At 40.3% G+C, this 24,395-nt stretch overlaps 1 protein-coding gene across 4 annotated transcripts in view; it reads left to right on the top strand.

Annotated features, from left to right (window-relative positions):
* Positions 1-24,395, top strand: part of tab2 (TGF-beta activated kinase 1 (MAP3K7) binding protein 2) — a 54,567-nt gene that overhangs the window by 12,855 nt on the left and 17,317 nt on the right. The window lies entirely within an intron of this gene.

The raw sequence follows: 24,395 nt of genomic DNA, 5'->3' as shown, positions 1-24,395 counted from the left end.
GTCCTCAGACGATGGGAAAGGGCTTTGATCTGGCGTCCTATCAGTAACAGCGTGGGCCCCAGGCTCTTGTACTCCCCTGCTCCCTTGCTGTCTCACTCTGAAAACATATTGTCAGGGCGTGGTGGACAGCGGAGTCCACCCAGCTGAAAAGCCTTTGTTTGTTGTGGTTCAGTGTAGCTTTGCCAATGGCAACTGCCTGTGTGGGTCTCTATGAAATTCTTGTAGCAGTAGTGGTCTATTAAATTAGACCCTACATTTGGTGATGTTTTGCAACCTTGCCGCATCTCAGATAAAACCACCTGAGGTCTGGGGGAAGAAAACAAACCTCCCCATAACGCTTTGAAAGGAATCTTTTTTTTTCCCTCAACTGGAGATTGCACAACAGCTCTGCAAACATACACACGAGTTAACCTTATGGACTCTTAACTCTCGCATCCGCAGAGTGCAAAGACATCAGGGTTTTTTTAAGCCTCCACCGATGATAGGCATTATGTTTTCTTGTTGTCTGTCCGTACGACCATCCATCGTTCCATACATCCATCCATCCTGCATTCTTGTGAGTGTGATATCTCAAGAACACCTTCAGGGAATTTCTTCACATTTGACACAAACATTCTCTTGGACTCAACAATGAGTTGATTAGATTTTGGTGGTCATTTTATTTAATTTAATTTTTTAAAACGATGTTTTAAATTATGACTAATAAATCTACCTTGTACCTTTTAGGTCAAAATGAAGGTCCCTGTGACGTTGTCTGTCTCATTCTTGTGAACGCAATATCTCCAGAAAACCGTAAGAGATTTTTTTCAAATTTGGCACAACCTTTAATTTGGACTCAAGGATGAACTGATTCGATTTTGGTGGTCATATGTCAAAAGTAATGGTCACTGTGACCTCGTCTGTCTCATTCTTGGATACGCGATATCTCAAGAACACCTTGAGGGAATTACTTCACATTTGGCACAAACACTGACACAACATACTAGGAGACTCGAGGATGACCTGATTACATTTTGGTGTTCAGAGGTCAAGGTCACAGTGACCTTGCAATCATCTCATTCTTGTGAAAACGATATCTCAAGAACATTTTGAGGGAATTTCTTCACATTTGACACAAACATTTATTTGGACTTTACAATGAGCTGATTCAAATTTGGTGTTCAAAGGACACTGTGACCTTGCACCTGTCTCACTTTCTTGAATGCAATATCTGTAATTGGCCATTACTCAAGAACCTTGGGTGCCTACCTTGAAACTGCTGATTGGGAAGATCTTCTGTGCTGCTGGGGGGGAAGATGTATGTGAAACAGACATGTTTTCACGGACATGGATGTAAATGTAAAGTGCAAGTTGTCTGGTGTGCAAAGGCATACAACCATGTGGCGGTATTTCTAGTTTTTCTAGAACTGATCCAGTACAAAGAGAGGACGGGAGCTTTGCACTTTCTCCCAGTTGCCCAAAGCCTTCCTTTGTTTGAAATGTTTCTGATAGTTTCCCTGTTCTCAGTTACTGATCCATGGAAACTTCTCTTCAGTTTAAAGAGGGAAATGGAGTGTTCAGGACGGGGATATCCCTGGGTTAGCTAAGTCCACCCCGCTCCCCTCACCCTCCTCTCTAACCCCCCTTACCCTTTTCCTCTCTCTCTCTCTTTCATGGTGCCCTTTGGCCTCCCAAACCCACTGGCCTGCCTCCGCTCCTGGTTAGAGATGTCATAACAGAGCCGGTCTGCTGTGGTATTCCTTAGAGGAATGTGCTGCCCTGGGTTCTGGTGTGTGTGTGTGTGTGTGTGTGTGTGTGTGTGTGTGTGTGTGTGTGTGTGTGTGTGTGTGTGTGTGTGTGTGTGTGTGTGTGTGTGTGTGTGTGTGTGTGTGTGTGTGTGTGTGTGTGTGTAGTTTGGCTGCTGCCTTTGCAGCATATCAGGCCAGTCTGGCGCTGGCACCCTCTGAGGCACACCTGTTGGTGCCAGTCTACGTAGAACCAGGACTGTGTTGCTCTTCCTGTCATCTGCAGGCACCAGCAGAGCCGATCGCTGCCTGCACACACTGCACCTCCACAAATGAGCCAACTCTGTGTGTGTGTGTGTGTGTGTGTGTGTGTGTGTGTGTGTGTGTGTGTGTGTGTGTGTGTGTGTGTGTGGGAAAAGACAGCCATGCAGACATAAAACCTGCCCATCCTGCAGCTTAGTGCACGGATGATTTATTGAGCTTCTCAAAGTGTCTTGAAATTGGCAATAATTATAATTTATACTGCAATCACCTTACTAAACCGAAAGTGTGGAAAATGTTCGGAGTTGTTGTGTCGGTGTCAGCAAGTTTATGAGCAGGTGCTGAGATATCTGGCTTCCAGATCTCTTTTTGCAGGCCATGCTCTGTTTTGGGAGCAAAAATCAACAGCCCTTGTAATCTCTCCTATCATTTGCAATTTTTGCTTCACAACATGTTTTAAATACAAATATTAAATCCTTGCTCAAGATAAAGGAAGACAAAGGTGTATTGTTAGTATCAGAATGCCCAAAAATGGAGTCACATTTATGAGACATTTCACAAAGAAAAAAAACTTCATGAATCACTGATAGAGGACGATAAAGGTCATGGGGAACCATTGATGCCCTTTAAAATCAGCTTTCAATGCTGATGAGATTATCTCTACTGCCTCTATGCCTCTTTTAAAGTACTTTTTTTGTGGTAGACTATTAGATGTTGACATGTTGCAGTAACTGTTTCAGGGCTCCCAACTCAGATTATCTCGCTTTGAGTTTTTTAGTTAAAGTCTTTGAGAACATTCGTGTTTGCCATCTCACTGTCTTCATTACAGGGACCCGTGCAGAACGTGTTTAGCCTAGCTTAAATAAAAAAAGGTGGAAAAAAAATCAGTTTCACTCACTTTAAACTCTGAATGTGCAATATTAGAAAAAGCTGACATTGCGATTTTTTCTCTGCAATATATATATTCTTTTTTTGAAAAAAAAAAATGCAATTATGCAAATTTGACATATGACTTGAATTGTTCTAAATAATATAATTCTCGCATTATTGGTGTCGTTTTGTAGGGGAGTACATCTGCGTAGAAAATAGAAATAATAAAAACTGAAAATGACTCATCTGATGATTACACACCTGCTGTCACTTTGGAAAATCATGCACTCCGCTGTTTATCACAGGCTACGTGTGTAACCTGTCTTAAAGGGGAAAGCTTGGCAGGTAACACTAGTCATGAAAAAAGCTTTGAAGATGTTGGAATTTTTCTTCACTTTTGATTGAGCCAGGCAAGCAGTTTTCCCTTCCTTCCAACTAGGGATCGACAAATTATTGACCCTTTTTAATTATTGAAAAAGTGTGTATATTACACTCCACCAACACCAGGGAAGGCAGTCTGCAACACATGCAAACAAAGTGTCAGCGTGGGAGGAAATTTTACTTTTTAGAACCTAAGGGAGCTATTTTCATTGATCCATTTTATTAAAATTTTCACTTGACTATAAAAAAAACAGTTTCTGGGAACATCTGATGCTGAAAGATTCGGTTTGGAATAAACATTTTCCAAAGGCATTTAGCGTTTTGTGTTGGATTTTGTTACATTCTTCTCAATAAGTGCTAATAATTGATATTCGTATCGGCCCTGAAAAAACAGTATCGGTTGACCCCTGCAATCCAAGACTATTATTTTTAATTATTGTGAAATAATAGCTATACAACATTCTCCAACTCAGATTATTTTATCAATTACAAAATTAAAACATCGCACAGTGGCTGTAGAGAGAAATAAATACAGATTAATTTAATACAGACCATATATACTGATCACTAATATCAGAGGGCTTAGGCAGCTTAGTTTTTGTGATGATATTAAACGGTTATTTTACAAGTCAATTACCCTGGTGTGGGTGAAAAGGGCCAACTCGCTTAGGGAGACAAGTATGACTTGAATGTTTTGAGAGGGCTGGATTAAGACTGAATGGCATCTCAGCAGCAGAGGAGTCACGTGACCTGGCTGCTATGTGTCTTTTGGTTGGCCTCAAGGTGGAGAATGATACTCCTAACAGCTGCAGGAAGCATTTCCGGCGGAGGGTTTTCTCCTCAGCCAAGCACACGGACGTCTAGCAATACACTGAAGCAGGGATGCATCGATAACTTCTTCTCCACCACCAATGCTTAACATTTTGAAAGTGTGGAACTGTGCTTGTTTCGAGGCCTTTCTCCGATTGAATCTTATCATGTGTGGGCCACTCAGATTCAGATATTCATTGCTCCGTTTTTAGCCTGAACCAAAATGTGACAGCATCTATAATCAGGTGTGGTTAAACCTGCCGGAGGTGTGGTTAAAAGGCTTCACAGAGGCCTTTTTTCTCTGTGTGTAAGGACTCGATAACACCACGAGCTTTGGAGTGAACTGATGGAATGAGCTGACCAAAGACAGAAGTGCTGTTAATGTCCTGCTGTCTGTGTGCTTCAAAGAGCACGATGACATACAGTAAGTGCATTTCGTAAGGCAATAAAGGGTGAAGATTTGGCTGGTGCATACTTGGCATGTCATCGCTAAGCGCCTGAGTGCAAGCAGTCTCATTGTGTTCAATTGCCTCGCTGTGAGTGTTGAGAGACGGCGCTGCCACCCATGCTCCAGCTACAGTCGGCCGGACGGTCACCAGTTTGAATCCCAGGCCAGCTTAGTATCTGAGGTTGATGAGAAATGCTTTCGCCTTCCTTAGTAGCTGTAGTGGATGTGCCTTTAAGCAAAGCAGGTTTTTTTTAAATTCATTTATTTATTTTTTTGCATTTTAAGAAATTCTGTGACATAGCAACACTGGAGTTACTGATCATCAAAGAATAAAAAGGGAAAAAAATGCAAAAAGCTAAAAATACAAAACAAAACATACAACAGAAAAAATAAATAAATAAATAAAAATAATAATAATAGTAAGTGGTACATATATGCAAGTTCATATGAAAAAAAATGGTTACATAACTTCAGTTACATAAGATATAAAGATATAAATTACTAATAACTAATAAATTTAAGCCAGAGGATAACATTTAGCCAACATAGCAAGGCACTTGGAGCTTGAACAGTAAATTAAAAAAAACATGTGCTGGGAAAGTACGTCAAGTACATTGTAACAGTTACAGGGCATTTAATTGAAATGAAGGATTTGCCCCACTTAAAGTGATTTAGCATTGAATTAGTTGATTAATAAATTAGATATTGTATGACAATATAAAAAAAAGATGAATATTAGGGTTGCCAACAATTATTTTTGTTATTGAATGATCTGATTAGATTTTCTCAGTTAATTGATAAACCGTCTAAACTGTATAGTGTTTTCCTAAGGGTTAAATGCATTGGCCAGGCAGATATGGGCCTTGGGGTGGTGGGGTTACTAACAGAGCTGCCACTCCAAACTCTCTTCTCAACTTTAACACTTAAAAATGTATTAAAATATACTTTGGTTCAACTTCTTTTCAAAATATTTCTCAGTTACTTTTCAGATCTGCATGATCAAATCTTCACATTGTCATAACTTTAGATCCACAGCACAACACTTATTTGAAAGAAAATATGCCACTTTGAAGCTAGTTTTCCTGTTAACCATCACAGATCTGTTTTCAACCGAATATGTTTTGGTCTAGTTTAGCTAAAACTGCAAAATCACAGAATCCGTCAGCACGTAAGTGTGTTGTTAACTACCAAGCCTGTTGATAACTGGCCCCAACATTATCTTCACTTTACCTGTTCTCCCGACTTCAGCAGTTTGTTAACACACACTCACACTCTCCTGCTGTAATTACTGACATGTAAACTAACCACAGACACACACTTGCCTCTTTCATGGACTCACGGCTGTGCCCTACTGCAGGATGAAGGGGAAACACTCCGGTGGACAATTGGTATTATTTTTGGCATTAAAGAAATATATTTTTGGCCTGCTGGGGGTTCCCGTTGGCCTGGTGGCCTGTTAGGCCTGTACAGTTAAAGGGGAAACACTGGAGAAAGCTCATCACAATATCCTAGAGCCCAAGATGATTTTATCAAATGTCTGAGTTCGTTCAACCAACAGTTAAAAAAAACCAAACTATTTATTCAGCAACTATCTAAGAAAGAACCTGGAACTAGGGCTGTGCCTGACTCACAATTATGTCGAGATTTATTTTGTTTTCTGTACATGCTTTTAAAATTTGATCGTTGTCACGTCATATAGTAAACAGGCTGAAGGTGCTAACCACAGATCACAAATGTGCAAAAACATTTTTCGCCAACACTATCAACAAAAGCCAGAGACTGTATTATATGAGTGAGCTCTAAAGGTTTCTCCTCTGTCCCCATCTGTGCCGCTGCCTGTATGTCCACAGCTCCAAAGAGTAGCGAGTGGAGCATTGTCTCTGCAGCAAAATTTGGGTAACAAAATGTCTCCAGGAACACAGCACAGCAAACTGACTCGCAAAAAAACACCCTGACTGCTCAACTAGAAGCAGTCTCAGTCAACTTAGGGGTGTCCGGCTGATTATTCGAGTCTCTAACTTTCATGGTGCAGCCTTACCTGGAACTGTCACGTTTTTAAATATATGATTATTTTAGTAGTTGCAGATTAAAGTCATTCTCAATACTTCTTGACTAAATTATTTTTCAATCAATGAAAGAAATAACCGACTAATTATTGAACTGCAAAATAATCAATAGCTGCACGTCAAGTTTAAGTATGTAAGTGTGAAGCAGGGCCTAGCTCCAAAAAAAAGGTGGAACACTTTGTGTTTTGCAGATGTATACAGTTTAAAAATAAAATCAAATTTGTATGCTGTGCAATTTCAACATCTAAAAAAATCTGTTTTCCTTCGCAGGAAACATTGGGTGTGATCTTTGAGCAAGATGGCATGCTCTGTTTGCGTGTCTGCATTGTTGCGCCACTGAGAAAGAGGTGTGTGTGTGTGTGTGTGTGTGTGTGTGTGTGTGTGTGTGTGTGTGTGTTTGTGTGTGTGTGTGTGTGTGTGTGTGTGTGTGTGTGTGTGTGAGAGAGACTTCCTCTTGAAGGTGGGGCTGTGGAATGAGATTGACATGGAAGTTATGTCTGGTATTTATGGCTTTTTGTATGCAGCTTTGTTATCTCAAGGACAAGGCTTGGAGGGCTGTTAAGGTTCCAGACGACAAACCAGGTATTAGTCAACCTCCAGACTATTATGAAGATGTTACTCATGATTTCGAGTTCACAAACAGTCTTGGGTGTCTCGAAGGTCAATACGCTGCACAATTTTCCCCTTTATCTGACAGATAAACTTGCATTTAATAATTGATATGACAAAACAATTATAACCACAACAGAGCTGACTTAACTGCAGGATTTCTCCAGCTTTTATGGGTATGTAATTACTGATGTGCATGTCTAAATACTTACTACAGAGCTAAAGCTTCAACTGATAACTTCTGTCACATCCTCACTTGTATGCGTCTGATGCTAAGCTAAAGATAACTCAGTGAATTCCCAAGCTTAACAGCCCTCATTGAGGCAGCCGGCAGCAGAAATGGTATGAGAGGTTGCAACTGTGGCTCTGAAACTGACAAATAATCTGTAATTGTGAATCATGGAGTGGAGGAATCTGCTGCCACGCAGCTGGCCAGTAAAGCCAAGCGGCCTTAGAAACTCCTGGCGGAAAATCTATCAGAACCAACTGTTTCTGAACCTTTTTTTAGCCCACCACCCCGTTGCAGTCCGCGTCCTCCCAACCCTCACTGGTATCAGATCAGTTTTCACATAACTTGGGTTTCCTTAAATTCATTGGCGTTCGTCTGTGATAGTACAAAAAGGAGCAGTTGTGTTGTTCTGAGCAGGGCAGTGGGCAGTCTCCTAACAAACTCTGGATGTTTTGTACCTGGTAAATGTAGTTCACAGGCTGCATGTACAATGCTCTCTTCCACTTAACAACTCAGCTGGTATTCAGTTGTTTTTAGTAGCAGCCAGCAGGTTCACTCTGCCACATGTCCATGAGTCACCGTATGACTCGTTGTGGATAGACTCAGGAGCTCCTCTGCACAGCACAGTGTTGCTGTGATCAGTGAAAGCAGAGCTCAGCTGTGCGATCAATGAGCACAGTGAAGACCTTTTACCACTGCTTCAGCTGCATCTCAGTATACAGTAATCTCTTTACATTCCACACTTGGGTTGCAGTGATATTCCGGTTTCAAGGTATACAGTGATATATGAAAGATGATGATTATCATACTGTGTACTTTATTGAAAAAAAGATTGACTTGAAGGGGAATCTCACCTTTATGTTTGCCATTTTCAAAAGGGAGACTTTTTATACCTATTTCCATTAAAAAAATATATATTTTATAGTCTTAATTATAGTGCCAAAACATTTGTTCAACCAAAACTAACTCCTCTGTTTTCATTTCCTTTAAGGGTCATTCTGACTGATTACAATAATAATTCTGTAATACTGTGAAACCGCTGAGTAGACGGTTAGCATTCTGTGAAAATCTCCATTGCAACCCTCAGGGTTTCCACAGTCATGGGAAACCTGAAAAAAAAAACATGGAATATCAAAATCACTTTTTCTAGGCCTAGAAAGTCATGGAATTAGTAAAAATCATAGAAAGTTCTGGAAAAGTCATGGAATTTTGTTGTGTGTGTGTGTGTGTGTGTGTGTGTGTGTGTGTGATGAATTAATTACTGTGATTTCCTGAAATAACCTGTATAGCAGTACATTTGTTATTTATTATTTTCTGTAGCTGTTGACGTTACGTAGCTCTAATATGCATGGCAACATTTTGTTTACCATTATGTAGGGTTTATTTTCTCCCCGAATACCGTCTCTTAGGTCATGTATGCCAGCTAGCTGAAATTACGCTTGAACAGAGTTTAAATCTAATATGTTTAAAGAAAAAGGGGAGACAAGTTGGTCAAGATTTTAAAAAAAAAAGGTTTCTTGAAAAGTCTTGCAAAGTTTTAAAATTTTGTCCATGAAAATGTGTGGGAACCCTGAACCTTATTCCACACCCCACTGGAAATACTGGAAATTCAAGGCAACATTATTACAGTTAAACATGAATGTTCTGTCAAGTAAAGTGGCCTACTTCGAGTCATCTTGGTGCAGAAGTTTCTAAATCGTGTTTTACCGACTTTTAATCTTATGTTGAAAGCACGTTGTTTTGTACCTTACTGAAAGTTTCAGAGTGAAAGGCTCTGTTTCTGTTCAAGAGCTCCTGTATTCTGCTGAAATCCTGTGTGTTTGTGACTCAGAAGCTGAACACAGTGGCTTTATAATAACTACTTGACAGCTGGTAAATGGGAGCTTTGGACAAACACATGAAGGCAGCGTTAGTCCTTCCAGTGATTGACGGCTCCCGGCCAAAACCTCTGGCAAAATCAACAGAGAGCTCTGCCATAACCGAAGTTTACCAACAGTTGGGTTATGTCTGGTTAGTTTTTCTCACTTGAGTCAGGCCCATTTGTTTTCACAGACGTTCTTAATTTGAATTGATGTGGTGATGGCTACATGCCTTATTTGAAATGTATCTCTGGAATCCTTTAACTTCTTCAGTTTATAAGCTATCGGTTTGGTAATGTATCGTGGATTTAGGGCTGGACCTAAATATTCAAGTATTCTAATATTTGTTAATAGGGTAGATTTTTAGTTTTCAGTGTAGGAAATCTTTTGCAGAAGATGATTGTCATGTTTGTGAGAATAAATAAATAAATATGTTTTTAGATTTGTTGAAATTAGTATGAGCGGCCTCTGTTTCACAGGGCTTTACCAGTACCAGTGTTAGTAGTTTGTAGGTCTATAATAAATTGTCCATTATAATAAAAATTGTCACAAGCTGTGCAATGTCATAAAAAGTGCATAGAAGATCATTGAAACCAATACCTCTGGAGTTTGACATGTCTTTAATGAGCGATCACAACAATTCACACGAAATTAGGCAATCCCCTTACATTCTGCGTGGCCTTGCAATTTTGTCAAATCACTGCAACTTTGACACCGCAACTTTACAGCAACTTTTCTCTTTGCTATTTGGGACCGCCCTACAAGGTTTAGATAATTAAATATTTGCAAATTTTTACATATTGTCTCAATGTCAACAGCCAAATTGAGAAGAAATAGGGGATTTAGCCTTACTTCTGACTTGTGTGTCTAGAGATAACATTATTCTCTCTCTTCTGCGTATAAGTGGTGAATTTACAGCTCACAGGAACTTAATACGATACAGTTTCTGGCACTGGTTTGTTATCTAGTGTCAGCTAAAACTGTTGTTGCACATTTAGTGTGGCATTAGTGTTGTCAGCACACATCAGCTCGGAGGTCCAACTTGGTGTTTTACTCTATTATTGTTGGTGGGACAAAAAAGGGATCTTGGAGAAATTACCTTGGGCCCTAGGAAACCATAATTGATATTTTCACCATTTTACTAATACATTTTCCTCTCATGTAGTAACTGTGTTTTTTCTTGTTTTTACCGTCATTGTGTCTGTTGTTTAGGAAACAATAGCCTTTTTGTTAATACACAAATGCACAAACCATGACTCATTCATGTTTAGAAATACATTTTATTTGGGTGATCATGCTGGTTCACATTCTGATTGGAAAAGATGACAGTCATTAGAATCAGTAAAAGGGGAGGCTGACTTGTGTTTGCTTTAAAGGAATAGGAAAAACAGGGGCTTTTGGTGACTCGGAGCTGCATCACTAAGTCTGTCAACATTCTCAGGAGACACAGGAAAATGTCTTTATTTGTCTGGTCACTCCTTCCTAGTGCTCACAAACAAAATCTGTCTCATCTGCATCCTGCATTCAGTGTCTTCCAGTATTTAATGCTCCACACGTTGTTTTTGGAGTGCGTTGTTTTGAAAGAAGATCTAAGAAGTTTTCTCTGGACAAAACGAAACACTGTCTTAGAGGCTGTCCAAATACAACAGGATCCACCAAGACGTGTGGAGATGGGAACAATAAATAACAATATATGGAGCAGAAAGCCTGTAAATGTTCAGTGTTTGGTCAGGCCAGAGCCCTGCTGCTGCACTGTGCTGACTCTGTGCTATCCTGCGATATAAAGTTCTCAGACATGCATCCAACTGCTTTATATACCCATTTTAAAGGTTTGCATTGCTGCTTTTTTTCCTCCCATTGTCTCGGCTTGGATTGGCTGGGTAAAATCTCCACCCTCCTCTTGGCCTGTGGCAGTATTTGGAAGAATACTGCACTACTTGCAGTGAATGCCAACAGTTTGTAAAGTGGTTGCCTCCTTCCAAGCACGCTATCCCAATAAGGTGTGAAAGTAATGTACACGGTCACATGGTTTGGATACCGCTGCTTTGCTGAATGTTTTATGGCTGGAAAAAGAACCTTTATCATGTAACCTATCTTTCCTGAGAGTTGATTTGGAAAGTTCAGCTTATGGATTATGCTATACCTGCTCAATGAGAGGCTGTGTCGGGGCTTGTCAGCTGGCAATTAATGTTTCCACAATGTAAGGAAAAACACTGTAGTGTCCTGCTGAGACAGTCATTGTGAATGTCTTTCTTTGCTCTTATTATTTTTGTTTTGTGGATAGGTCACACCCTCGTTTTTAATTCAAATTTCTTGGAAGAAGCCATACAAAATAGATTAGTGGTTTAGGATAAGGCTTTTCATGTTGCTGAGGTTTCTATTTTAAGCTCAGGCTGTGGTCGTGACATATAATGCCTAAGGAAAGTAAAGCAGGGAGGAGGGCCCTCAGAAACAACTGTTCTGCAGAGGTGGAGGATTGTTGCACAGCCTCTCTCTAAACAGCTGCACCTTTGGTTAAATTCGTACTTTTTAAAATTTTGTGTTGAAGAATGTGAATCCTGATTATGGCTTTATAAAAACTGAATGGTGCACAGTAGGGCTGGGCTGGATATTTTGTGGCTTTTTCATGATAGACTATATGTATCTCGATATTTTAACATTTCCTCCAAACTACAGTAAAATAACCTGCAAAATAAACTACTGTTACAAGGTGCAAGGTAGATTTTTTTGTCATTTTTCTTAAACATGGTTTAAGAAGAAATGAAATTAAGGTTAACCCTAAATCCCGCTACATTTTATACATCCTGCATGAAAGAAGCCCTGATACATTGCGAATTATCCATATATCACCCACCCCTAAGTGCACAGCGTTGTTTTTAACACTTTGAGTTTGAAAACACCAGTTTTGTGAGACCCAGGATTTCACCAAATAATTTGTGTCCTCGCTGTCCGTTACCATCACCATTAGGATGTGATTTGTGGTCGGTGCTTACACTGGAGTAAACTCACGGCTGGGCATGTAGATGACTGCCTCTCATTCTGACACACAGTCAGGGTGCGCTGGGCATGTTTGGAGCTGGGTCAGGCTTTAAAGGACATTGTGGTTGTGTGATGTTTTGTATGGCAGAGATTTGTAAGGATGCTTTGGTGTCCTTTTACAGTTTTTCCCATGTGTCCTGTACTCTAATCAGTCACTTATTCTCTTCATCAACCCTCTGTCTCATCTTCTGCAACCATTTTATTTTCCAAAGAATGAGCCAGTCCGTCTTTACAAAAATGATTTTTAGCGATGGTTTGTATTTGCAAACAGGGAAAATCCTTTGAGCCTAATCTGCAGCAGATTTCAGGAAGCCCTTAAAGAAATCCTCTCAGTGAAATTATAACTTATCATTTTCTCTAAAATGAATGGACAGATGTATGAATATATCTGCTTCATAAAGCCTTGTTGAGGAAAGAAAATCCAACATTAAAATGCCATATATAATTACGCAGATCAAGCCTGGCATAAATAGTTTGCTGCTATAGATTTACTTCCTGATCTTTCTCAATAGGGCATCTGTTGACTGTTTGCTGTGTCACTCCGCTTTGTGGTTTCACTGGCACCACTCTGGTAGAAAACGAGCCCCCTGTGATCAGCTATGGAGCAGTCTTCCTGTTGTCCTTAGTGTCTGCCAGTGTGGTTTATGGTTTGACCTTAAAGGAGCCCTATTATGCATTTACTCATTTTCTGTCATATATATAATGTTGCAATGTCGGATGTTGTCATTTAATGTGGCCAAAGTTTCAAATAAAGAGGTAAACTTTTATATAAAAGTAATCCCTGTGAGCAAAAACATCAGACTTCGCACTGCCCCAAATACTCTGTTTGCGTTTTTTTTTCTACTTTCAAGACAAGCTGGTGTCAGCTTGCTACATGTACAGTGCTACATGTAACTACATGCTAATGTGAGTTAAACATATAATCTTAGTTGTTGTTACTTTTTCCCCAATTTGCAATCATATTCACCATATTTGTCGGAAATAAACGTTTTTTTGTCCACCTGTCACTGTTGCTGGTGGATCCCAAAATCTACCAGCCACTCAATAGATTGGCATTGGTTTTTTGGCTGGTGAGTGATGCAAATTTACCAGCAACTTGCATATTTTACCAGCATTTGACTGGTGGCTGGTCTGTGTAGAAGCTTTCATCTGTATTTTTTTCGCAGTAGAAATTGCTGCTTTTTTCTGTTACAATAATTTCCCCAGCTGTAAGTACATTGCTACATGTAGCTACATGCTAAAGTGAGTTAAACATAGAGTCTTGGTTGTTGTTACTTTTTCCCCAATTTCCAGTCATATTCACCCTGAAACATGTCCAGTTTTGAAGATTTTTGTTAAGAAGCTTTTATCTGTAATTTTTCACTGTAGGAAGTGCTGCCATTCTCCGTTACAATCATACCCCCAGCTGTAAGTACACTGCTACATGTAGCTACATGCTGATGTCAGGGAGACATGTAATCTTGGTTGCTGATACTGTTCATTTTCCCAGATTTCAGATCATATTCCTCCTGGAACATATCCAGTTGTGTTAAGAAACTTCTATTGGCAATTTTTCAATGTAGAAAGTACTGCTATTTTCTGTATTTTCCTTGGCTGTAAGTACAATGCTACATGTAGCTGCATGCTAACATCAGGGACACAATGCTGTCTTGTTGCTGTTGTTGTTAATTTTCCTGTGAAATACAAGTGTGACCCGGAAAATTAGCATAATAGGTCCCCTTTAATCTTTTTATTTCTGAAGGACCGCTGAGCACTCTGTTAACTAAATTACTTTAGATGAATTCAGCCATGTTTAAATTAAGATATTACTTGTTAGCGCTCCTTATTCAACTTGAGTCCCAATTCTAAAAGCATTCAAAGATTGTTACCAGTTACATCCTGTGTGATTTCATGTTGTTTAACAATAAAACATTAAACACTTTATAAAAGTGCCGTATATGATTTTCATCATATCCATCTGACATGCAGCCCTGCTGCCTTTCTTTAACCAGTACAAACCAGCCGCTGATGCAGAGCAAATTATTATTTATGATCAGCCTGGCGGAGATGCTTGGGAATCACTTTCATGGTGTACTATGTTAATTTAAATTTTCAGTCAGTGTCTCCACTAATGCAGACCAGACGCGCTGTTGACTATGCATTAGCATTTTTATAGCAGTGTGTTTACTCAAACTGTGTATGCTTTCACTCTGCATCTCTTTCATACCACAAAGAAGACACAGCTCTGTGAAGATAAGCTGGTTTATGTGGTTATGGATAGTTGACCCTCTGGTCATTTGTTTCCACATGTGGACATGGAGTTGGAAGATAGTTTACAGTAGTATGTCATGAATCCATAATAAGAAGGAAGAGAAAAATCCTCTCTGAGGGTGGCTAGATTAACTTAGATTTTATCTTTTTTTATTTGTATGAAAACATTTTCTTATGCTCTCTGCAGAGTTGCTAAGTCAGCAAGTATAAATCTCTGAAGGCTGTTGGAAAAATGCTCTGAAGCTGATTTCTGCTGTCAAACGTTTCAGTTGTCCATAATTTTCAAACCTCTGTAGTTATTTAAAGGTGAAATAGATATGTGGCGAGTGTTTGTGATGCTAGTAAAACAACACAATCTATGTTTGCAGTTTGAATCAGGGTGAATATGGAGGAGGGCAGCATGGTGGCTTTGTAGTTAGCACTGTTGCCTCACAGCAAGAGGGTCCCTGGTTCGAATCCCGGTTGGGACAGGGTTGGTCCGGGCGGGGGCCTCTCTGTGCGGAGTTTGCATGTTCTCCCCGTGTCTGCGTGGGTTCTCTCCAGGGTCTCCGGCTTCCTCCCACAGTCCAAAGACATGCAGCTCAGGTTGTTTGGTGACTCTAAATTGCCCTTAGGTGTGTGACTGGCAAACTGTCCAGGGTGTACCCCACCTTCTGCCCGATGACAGCTGGGATTGGCTCCAGCCCCCCCCCGACCCTTACAGAAAATGACTGACTGACTGACTGAATATGTAGGAACTTATTGCTTACTTATTGATTAACATGATATGATTACAATGCAGTAATGATAGTAAAGATGATAGTAGTGATGTGCCAATAAAAATAAAGAAAAAGCTGAATAATGTACATTTCATTTAATTTGAAAATAGCAAATATTATATGAACACCTTTCTAAGGGCACCATCATGTCATACGTGCAAAACTAGCATTGGCGAATATTCACCTTCTGTTCACTTCCATTAAATGCGAGTGGGAAATAAAACATTTGCTTTCTGTCGCAAAGCAAATTTGCATCTTTGCTGCAGCAGCATTAAAAAGAGCTTGGAAACCGTCACAGTGGAACAATGTCTACACGTGAGCAATTCAATCAGAGTGATGCTCACTTCTCAGACTGTTTCACTGAAATATTAGAAGCCCGAAGAGGCACAGTAAAGACATAAAGTTTGGATAAATCAGGAATATGTTATTTTTTCTGTTTCTCTGTTATCTTCCATCTCTATTGTGCAGTAAATCAAAAATGTTGAGCTTATCAATAATGCTATGAAGTTCTTTGGGTCCTATAACGAAACGTAATTTAAATCAAAGCACACCCAAACTTTGTAGCAAGTCCAATTAAGGATAGTAATCCACTGTTGAAATCCAAGTTGAAATTGGCAGGATAAGAGCTAGTTAGCTAAATAAATGAGGTTGCATAAGGTTTCATTGTGATGTGTTCAAGTTCGGCTCAGTAAAAAAACTATAAGCAAAGGTAAATAAAATGTCATCATGATGTGTTCAAATTTAGTTTTTGGCGTGAAAAAAAAGTTTTTCATTTAATTGTGCTGGTATATGTGTACTTTTGTTAGTTTTATGGTATCATGAAGGGGGTCTGTTACATCAGCCATGTTTATTGAAGGCTAGAGTTTTTTTGTTCTATAATAGAAAAGTATCGACAGTGGTGTTGATAAAGACTCAGAATCGCCAAGAAGTCAGGATAATGGTATCAATGTCAATCATAAATAGTAATACCCTTCCCTATTCTCGACCTCTAGGTAGGGAACTACTATTTTCGGCCAACAGCATCGTCTCAGTTGAAAGGCCTGAGAACATTTTGCTTGTGGTCGAGGTGACTGCAGGTGAGAGCAGCTGTCAGGCTCGCTGATGAAACACACACATTTGCACTTTTAGAAGCTGCTGGATGAGCTCAGCATTTTGTTGCCCACAGAAATCTTGTGTTTGAGAGGTGGGAGGAGGAGGAGGAGAAGGAGGAGGAGGAGGGGAGGTCGAGAAAAGCAGGAGGGAGGTTGGAGTCAACCAGTGTCTGAGCCCGAGCACACACACTCACACACACACACACACACACTCAGAAAAGCAAGCTGCAGCAAGCGCCCAACAGCTTCACCTACTTACTGCTTCTAAATACCCCCTTTCCTTCTCTTCCTTCCTTATACGGCCAAGACAGACACAACCGGCCTGGCAGCTTTTTTAAACGATATTTACAGTGTTTACAGGGGAAAACAAAAAGTTGGCTTGGCACAGAGAGCCAGGAAAGAGGCGCTCCTCCGTGTTTTCTAAGACCTCCCAGTTTCCCACAGTGCCTCGGGAGGGGTTGGTCGACCTGGGGAGCTGGTGCCCTTGCCTGCTTCCAATAAACCACCAGCTGCAGGCTGCGGCGCTGAAGAATTTTTGATTTCCTGCACACACACTCACTCCCCCAATTCCATGCACATACACACACACACACACGCTCGCACACAAAACACTCTCAAACCCCTGTTTTCAAAAGTGGGCAACTAAAAGCCGAGCAGGCTGTCTTGCAGAGCCGATCCCAGCTCTGTGTGCGCTGTGAGGCCCAGGCTTCATGGCACAGTTGAGTGCAATTTGGGTTCTGCACATAAAGTGTGGTTTGTTTCTGTTCTGGAGACATCGCCTGGAACAAAAGAGCTGCTTCTTGTGTGGGGCTCATGTGCAAGCCGAACATACTTACAGTAAATCTGTTGTGTACTAGCGTTGTCATTATTATGATGAATGTAAATTGTTTAAAGAAAATGTTATTGTCTAAAATGTATTTATCGCTCTAATGTGGAGAATTTTTCATTCTAAGCACATAAACTGGTAATCAGTTGTGAGATTTACGCTCTCAGCCTGGCTTGACCTTTTTAACATGAAGTTTCAGCATGTTTTAAGACAATCTTGTTGAAGATGCACAACTGTTTCAAGTTTCCATGGATGACACAACAGCAGTTTATCTTAAAGTTTACTTTAGTCTGACATTAATATGGTGGGAAATCACTTTGATTCAGTGGGTCACAGCTTTTGTGATGACTTGAAAAGCTCTTCTGTTAAGACTAGTCTCCTTGGTAAAGTTTCCATGCAGGCGTTTGCGTTCCTACGCTCTGTGGGAGGCAAGGTATGGCCTGTGGTTCTTTAGTCATTGAATCAGAATGAAATCTAAAAAAAAATGTATGAATCAAGTCGCATTCTTTAAGCACGACGAGGGTATGTGAGTTGTTTGCAGAAAAATGAAGAAGGAATGGCATGAGAGAAAGTGTAGCAGACATGTAGGACTGCTGCTGATGGTTATTTCAATCAGGGCTGCAATCTGCACTGCTAGACTTGTACTTTTTATATTTTATATTTTATATTTTATATTTGTATCTTCTATTTTATCTGTTTTTTTTTTCTATATTTATGTTGCACCAACCCACCAGAACAAATTCCTCGTATTGTGTTAACTATACCTGGCAATAAATCTTTTTCTGATTCTGATTCTGATTCTGAATCTGAGGTGCACTCTCTTGCAAGCTGTGCACAAGCTCTCAGCAAGTGCGCCAGGTTTTAGAGCAAATTTTAAATAGTGGCCCTAAGTGGAATTACACTATCTCGTGATGCCATTGGGGCCCAGAAAGACATTTTCCCATTGACATAAACTGGGAAAGAAACATCTTAAAATCAGCGGATGTATTTTTGTCCGTGTCAAAACCTCCGCGAAACAACTCATTTCCCTATCAAGATTTAATCCATTCAGTTTGGTAACATTTGGAGTCTGCAAGATCAAATCATTTAATTGTCATTCAAGCTAGCAGAGCACTTAACCCTAAGCTGCTCTGCTGCTCCAAGTCTCCAGTGGGCATGCTTTGAAAGATTTGGGTACTTTCAGACTGCAAAAACACAGCGTTTTTTTGCTTCCTGCACAACTGAGCAGCTCTCATAGGAATGAACAGGGCCCTGCCTCGATGCTGTATCCAAGTTTTCTTAATACATCCACGGCTGCACAGCTGAAACCAGTCTACATTTCAGCTGAGCAAAACTGTTAATATTTCAACATTATGTTGTCATACAAATCTAATTGGTGCACCAATTGTGATCTTCTGATACCTGATACTTGTTTAAAGTAACAATTTGGCTGATACCCATATCAGTGTTTTGTTTTTTTTTGTCTATTTCAAGGTCTCCAACACATCAATTTATTTTGGATGGCCCACCATGATTAACACGTCTCCTGCCACAAATAGATTTTCTATTTTTGGCGCTTGATTATTCATTATAACTATGGGCACAAAAAGACAGGGCAGAAGAGCAGCATGGAAATGAAAAGTTAAATCTCATCTTCATTCTGCTGGGTCTAAAAGTTTGCTTTCACTCGCAGCAGCTGCTCCTCTCATCCAGTGATCTGATCTGATCAACTCTGAATGAACTGACAGATCAGTTATCCAGAGAGTCACAAAGTGCTGCTGAGGAAAAAAAGAATAGGTAGAGAGCTCTGCTTGCGTTGTGTTCATGTTAACTTGCTCTCCTCCTGCCAGTTGTTGATCACATTGTAGCATTATCAGGGAAACAACAGGGTGCGTCCCCTGTCGTGTTGATAGTGAGCTTACTGTGTCCTTTCATCCTGAAAGTGTCTCTGGGAAGATCTCTGTTTGTCTCAAACAGGCTTCTATTGATGACAGGACGCCATGGCCTCAAGCCCTGCTTTTAGCCAGTGCAAGCATGATGTGACGCAACAGAAAATCACTGGCCAGTGCAAACATTGAATCCCATCTTATTTGCAGATTAAGCGATAGCTGTCAACAATGTTGACATATTAGCTGTTACCGTCGTGTGGCCGATAAGTCAAAACATCTCTGATAATATGTAAGCAGTATGGATTTTTTCTCTTTCTCTCTCTGCATTCTTTTCCTTCTCAGGCATAAATAACCATTTGATATTTCAAACTGACCTTCCAACAGCTGTCAGGTGCAACATTACACTCTCCTAAGTGGAGATGTTAGTTTTGTTGTGAAAATGAGATCATGACTCATACCGTGATTGGATATTGGTCAATGATTACTTTCAGCAGTTACTGGGGTTCTTATGCTGCTCTGTGCACGTGTCCCTTGCTTCTTTGGAAGACTGGGGTCACTGCCAGCAGCCCTCAACAGCGTCCACTGCCAATTAGTCCCTTTATTTGTTTAAATTTTGCTGGACCAAGACACAGCAGTTAGACATTCCACGCAGTGCCGCCGGGCTGCTGCTTAAAGCCGCAGAGGATGTTTCTGATTGAAGTTCAGATGGGATCCTCAGCGTTTCCACTGTATTCAACGTTTATCATATTTGAACTACCATTTCCGCAAACTCTTTGGAAGATTTGGTTTGACGACATCAGCACTGTCTCGAACAATCACGATCAGAGCACATCGTCTTTGCATGCTGAGGAGAGAATGGCATGACATTTTGTCGTGTGGTTTTTGTTTGCAGTAATGTGTGGCCCCTTTGTTTACACCAGTTAGTTTTGTGTGGGCTATCTCAGTGGCCACAGCTCCAGGTGCTGAGCTGATATTTCTGCCAAAGACTCCTGTTGATTATTTATACATTTTATTTGGGCTTTAATTAAATTGGACGTTTTTAGGTGCATTCACTCTGGCAGAGTGAATGAGCCCATTGATGGAGCATGGCAGGCCTGCTACTTCTAGAAATGAGAGTGGGACTGTGGGTCAATGCTTTGGCACAGTGAATAACAGCCTCAGCAATAGAAGCTTTGTCTCTATCTCTGCTGGCAGCGCGGCGCTGCCTCAGGCCCTGTTCCACCAGCTCCTCCAGGGACAGCCAGGACTAATCTGCCCCCCTTGGAGCCAACCCCCACACATTGGGCCGGCTGCGGGCCTATAATTACGCACAGTGAAGAGGTGTGGACCTTTTTGTTTTTGAAGCCAGGAAACAATCTAACCACACTGTTGACCTGTAACTGGGTCAGCCGCCAAGTAGTGAATTTCCTTTCCCACAATGGTTGAGCTGCCTGGTGTCCTGAGCGAAGCCTGAATGGTGGACTGTTGTTCTTTAGCTCTGTAGCTCATCTTAGCCTGTAATTTAAATAGGTAGTTTTTAAACTGATAATGTGTTTGGATTCAAAAGGGGTGTGTGAAGTTGAAAACTTTAAAAGCCTCATTTTCTGCTGGAGGAGATAGAATTTTTTTTTTTTACTTGAGGCAGGAGATGATTTGCTCTAAACATGTAATCCGAGATATAACAAACTGTTCTCCTCTGGTTTGCATTTTCAGGCTTTCCATGCTGCGTATTGTGCTTTTTTTTTTTTTTTAAACACGCAAAATGAATTCCACAGTCTGGTGGGCATAATTGCAAAACTTTTATTTTCCTTGTATTGCAGAGTTGAAAAAAGAGCACTGACTGATCCAGATCCAGATGCTGATGAGTCCTCTCTTACACAGGGGGCCTTATAGTAGCTCAGAATGTAAAATGCATCTCCCTTTTTAATGCTCAGACTCTGAGTTAAGCATGGCTTTACCTTTCTAGGATTGTCACAATATCTGCATAACCACATTATTATTGCAATAGTGCGCTTTTGATATGCCAACCGCAGGTGATGGCAACCCCAAAACCAATATGTCCACATGCTTTCTTCTCTCTTTTGATGTGAACGCTGCATATTTCCACTATGAAAACAGCATAACAAGGTGCTGAACATTTTTTCTGTGCTGAGAGCTGCACGTTTTTTTCCTGCCAGTTGAAAAATATTCAGCTTTTGCTAAAACGCTGCAGCTACGCATCACTTATACCCAGCAGACCAATCACAGTAGAGGAGGGGTGGGACATAACACAAAACCACCCATCACCTCGCTAAACAACACCAAAGAAGGAGAAATCAACCCTTTGAAGTCTGCAAATAAAGTAATTTGTAGTAGTAGTAGTATAAAATAACATATATTTCTCAATGCTCCATACATTATTTGAACTACATACATTATTTAGCTATTGCACTATGCTTATTTTTATGAGCAAAGTGCAAAGGCCTTGTGATAGATTCATTCTTCATTCCTCTGGTGCCACAGCACATTTTATTGTGATTTTGCATGTAATGTAGTGCAGTGACATCATTATTGATACTAAATAAATAAATCTTCTATCCATTATGCTTCTCAGTTTATATCTTTTTAAAATGGATCATGCAAACGATGTACTGCCATTCGCAGGATGTTCATTTTTAAAGGGTTAATCATGGACCGGCAGATCCGTCCTCTCTCCTTACGTGCTTCAGCTTTCCCTGTTCTTTTTTTAACAATGAACGGGTATTTTTATTTTAAAACTGTGACACCTTTGTCATTGAAAAAGCAACAGTATATTAATAATGACCTAACAATAAAGCACTTAAATCAGGGTAAATAAAGTAATTTGCAAAAACAACAAAAACATAGTGGTTATACTCAATATTTGGCAGTTGAGCTACCCTGAATCACCGTAGGGGAAATTCCTATTCAAATCAGTTGAGTTCAGGCTCCTCCCTGCAGCTGGCACTCTACTATTGACAGTAGCCAAATGGCTCCTCCTTCTGTTATCAGCTACATGCAGATGTTTTGCAAAGTCAATTTACAACTTTTCAGTTATGCCATTACACATCCTCATAGCTGAGATAAGACAGAAGCACAGCTGCTCAGATAAATGCTTCTACTTGGCAGAAAGACGAAGCCAGTGTGGATGGAAGCACACACTTGACTTTCCCCCGTCATTAAATAAGTGTGTTCAAGTGTCTGAAAATTTTGTTGTGGGTTATTTCAGTCCTCAAAATTCACCGTCTGATGTATTGAGATAGTTGTCTCACCCGTTCTTTTAGTCACACTGCATTGATCACCGTAGAGCAGAACAGGGCGTGCTGCATGTGTCACAATGTTTTGAATGGCATATCTGAACCTCCCACAGGAAGATGTTTCGAAAGAGTGCGGTTAGAAGAAAAGTGTGGGATAACACAAGACACGGCTGTCATGCACTTACACTCACAAGTTCTCATGACTGTTCTGCTCCGAATCACTTTAGTGTGTGTTTCTAGTCCCTTAATGTAGTCGGGTGATGGTTGCAGAAGTGAGCTTGTACCTGCAGGGTTGGCTAGATCGAATTCCCAGACTAGCGTTCAAAAAACCTGGGTCCAACGAGAGACTGCAAGGCAAGTGTCTGCAGAAAGCCTTGGCTGCTATAGTGAAGTTACACAGTGGCTAGTAGTAATTGTGTGGTTGCCTTGGCCAGCTCCCACGTATGAGTATAGCTTATGGATAGAATGTGGATAGGAAATAGTCGAGCACAATTACATCTGCCAGCCTCTCATTTTCTCACCAGCAAACATGTGAAACATACATACAGTTCCAAGTTTATTAGGTTTCCTCTGGTAAAACATGACTTTTTCTTTTGTTTCTTACTATACTGTTGCTACTGTAACTATAGCGGCTCATAGTTTATTTCTTCGCTCAGTGCCTCTTTGTTCATCTGTCTCTCATGACACTACTTCTGTAGCCAATGTTACCTAATGGGTTTAACAACAGAGTGCAGCCTTTTTGGTGCCAGTGTGACTCTGTTGGGACAGTTTAATGGCTACATGTTGGATGTTAGCAAGTGCTACTGTGTTAGCTGCCTCCGGGTCATCAGTTTTGGAGGGGTGCTGTGGTCAGCTCCCAGTTTTATGCCATGTCCCTGAAGAGGTTATAAGACTCCAGCATGGGCAGCAGCAGGCCCTGCTGTCTCATCATATCCACCATAGCTTATATAACACAACATATATTTTTATCTGTTTCACCGATAGTTTATCATATCATATTATCATATCGTATCGTATCATAGATAGTATATAATCGAAATTCTTATTGTTGGGTATCGGTGAATTATTAACATACCTACCTTGGTCTTGTCTGAGAGGGGGTGAGTAAAGCACTTTTGTCACTCTGAAGTGTTTATGTGATATTAAGGTAAAAAACTGTGAATGAGATGAACAATGAATCAGAACACATAACTAAGCAATTTGTGAAGGAAATGTTTTGTTGTACTTGTGTGTGCTGTAAATGTTTCCCAGTTTTTAAACAGCACTGTTAAGTTTGTAAAATTCATGTGAGCATTGGGAGCATAAATCACCAGTTTCATCATGATAAGATATTATATAGATTCTTTGGACAACAACATGACATTTGCTGATATCACAAAGTCTACCACAATACGATTTTGATTTGATTTGATTCATTGGCCTGCCGTCCATATGAAACAATGTCATCTGCCCATTTAACACAACCCATTGCAGAAGAAGCTGTTACCACTTTCGTTTTTGCTTTTGGCCAAAGAAAAATAGAAGAAAGCAGTACAAAAACTCACGCACACTGTTGGAGTGAACTTTAATAACGTTTCAATGCAAAGACCTTCATCAGGTTATCCCGATGAAGGTCTTTGCACTGAAACTTTGAAGTGAAAGAAAGTGAAGTAAAAAGTGTGTGGGAGTTTTTGTTCTGCTTTCGTCAGCCCTTGGTCTTCTCCTACGCACCTGTGGATGTACAGGTGTGCAAAAGTTTTCACCCAGGTTCTAAAAAAATCAAAATATCACATATGTAATGTTAATAATTGTAACTGGTTGTGTGCAGTAAGGTTTACTTTAAATGGACACCACTGACACACATTGAATAGCACATCGGATAAGTTCATCTTTTGGGCTTTCAGTCAGAAAGCCCTTTCTGAAAGAAATGTTTTCATGTAAACCCAAATTATGATCTTTTTCCTAAATCATCAGAGCTATCTGTCAGAAAGCCCTGAAGACAAACTTCTCCCAACAGCCATAAAACAGGGATTAATAACAAGACCATTACTGTTGTTCTTTTTGGAGAAGCCTTCTCTCTGGTTATTTTAGGGT

The sequence above is a fragment of the Plectropomus leopardus genome, chromosome 16 (genome assembly GCF_026936395.1).
Source record: "Plectropomus leopardus strain MGB_pleo_1.0 chromosome 16, ASM2693639v1, whole genome shotgun sequence".
In the NCBI taxonomy this organism is placed as follows: Eukaryota; Metazoa; Chordata; class Actinopteri; order Perciformes; family Serranidae; genus Plectropomus; species Plectropomus leopardus.
The sequence above is the reverse complement of the archived record's forward strand: the minus strand, read 5'-3'. Positions and strand labels throughout refer to the sequence as shown.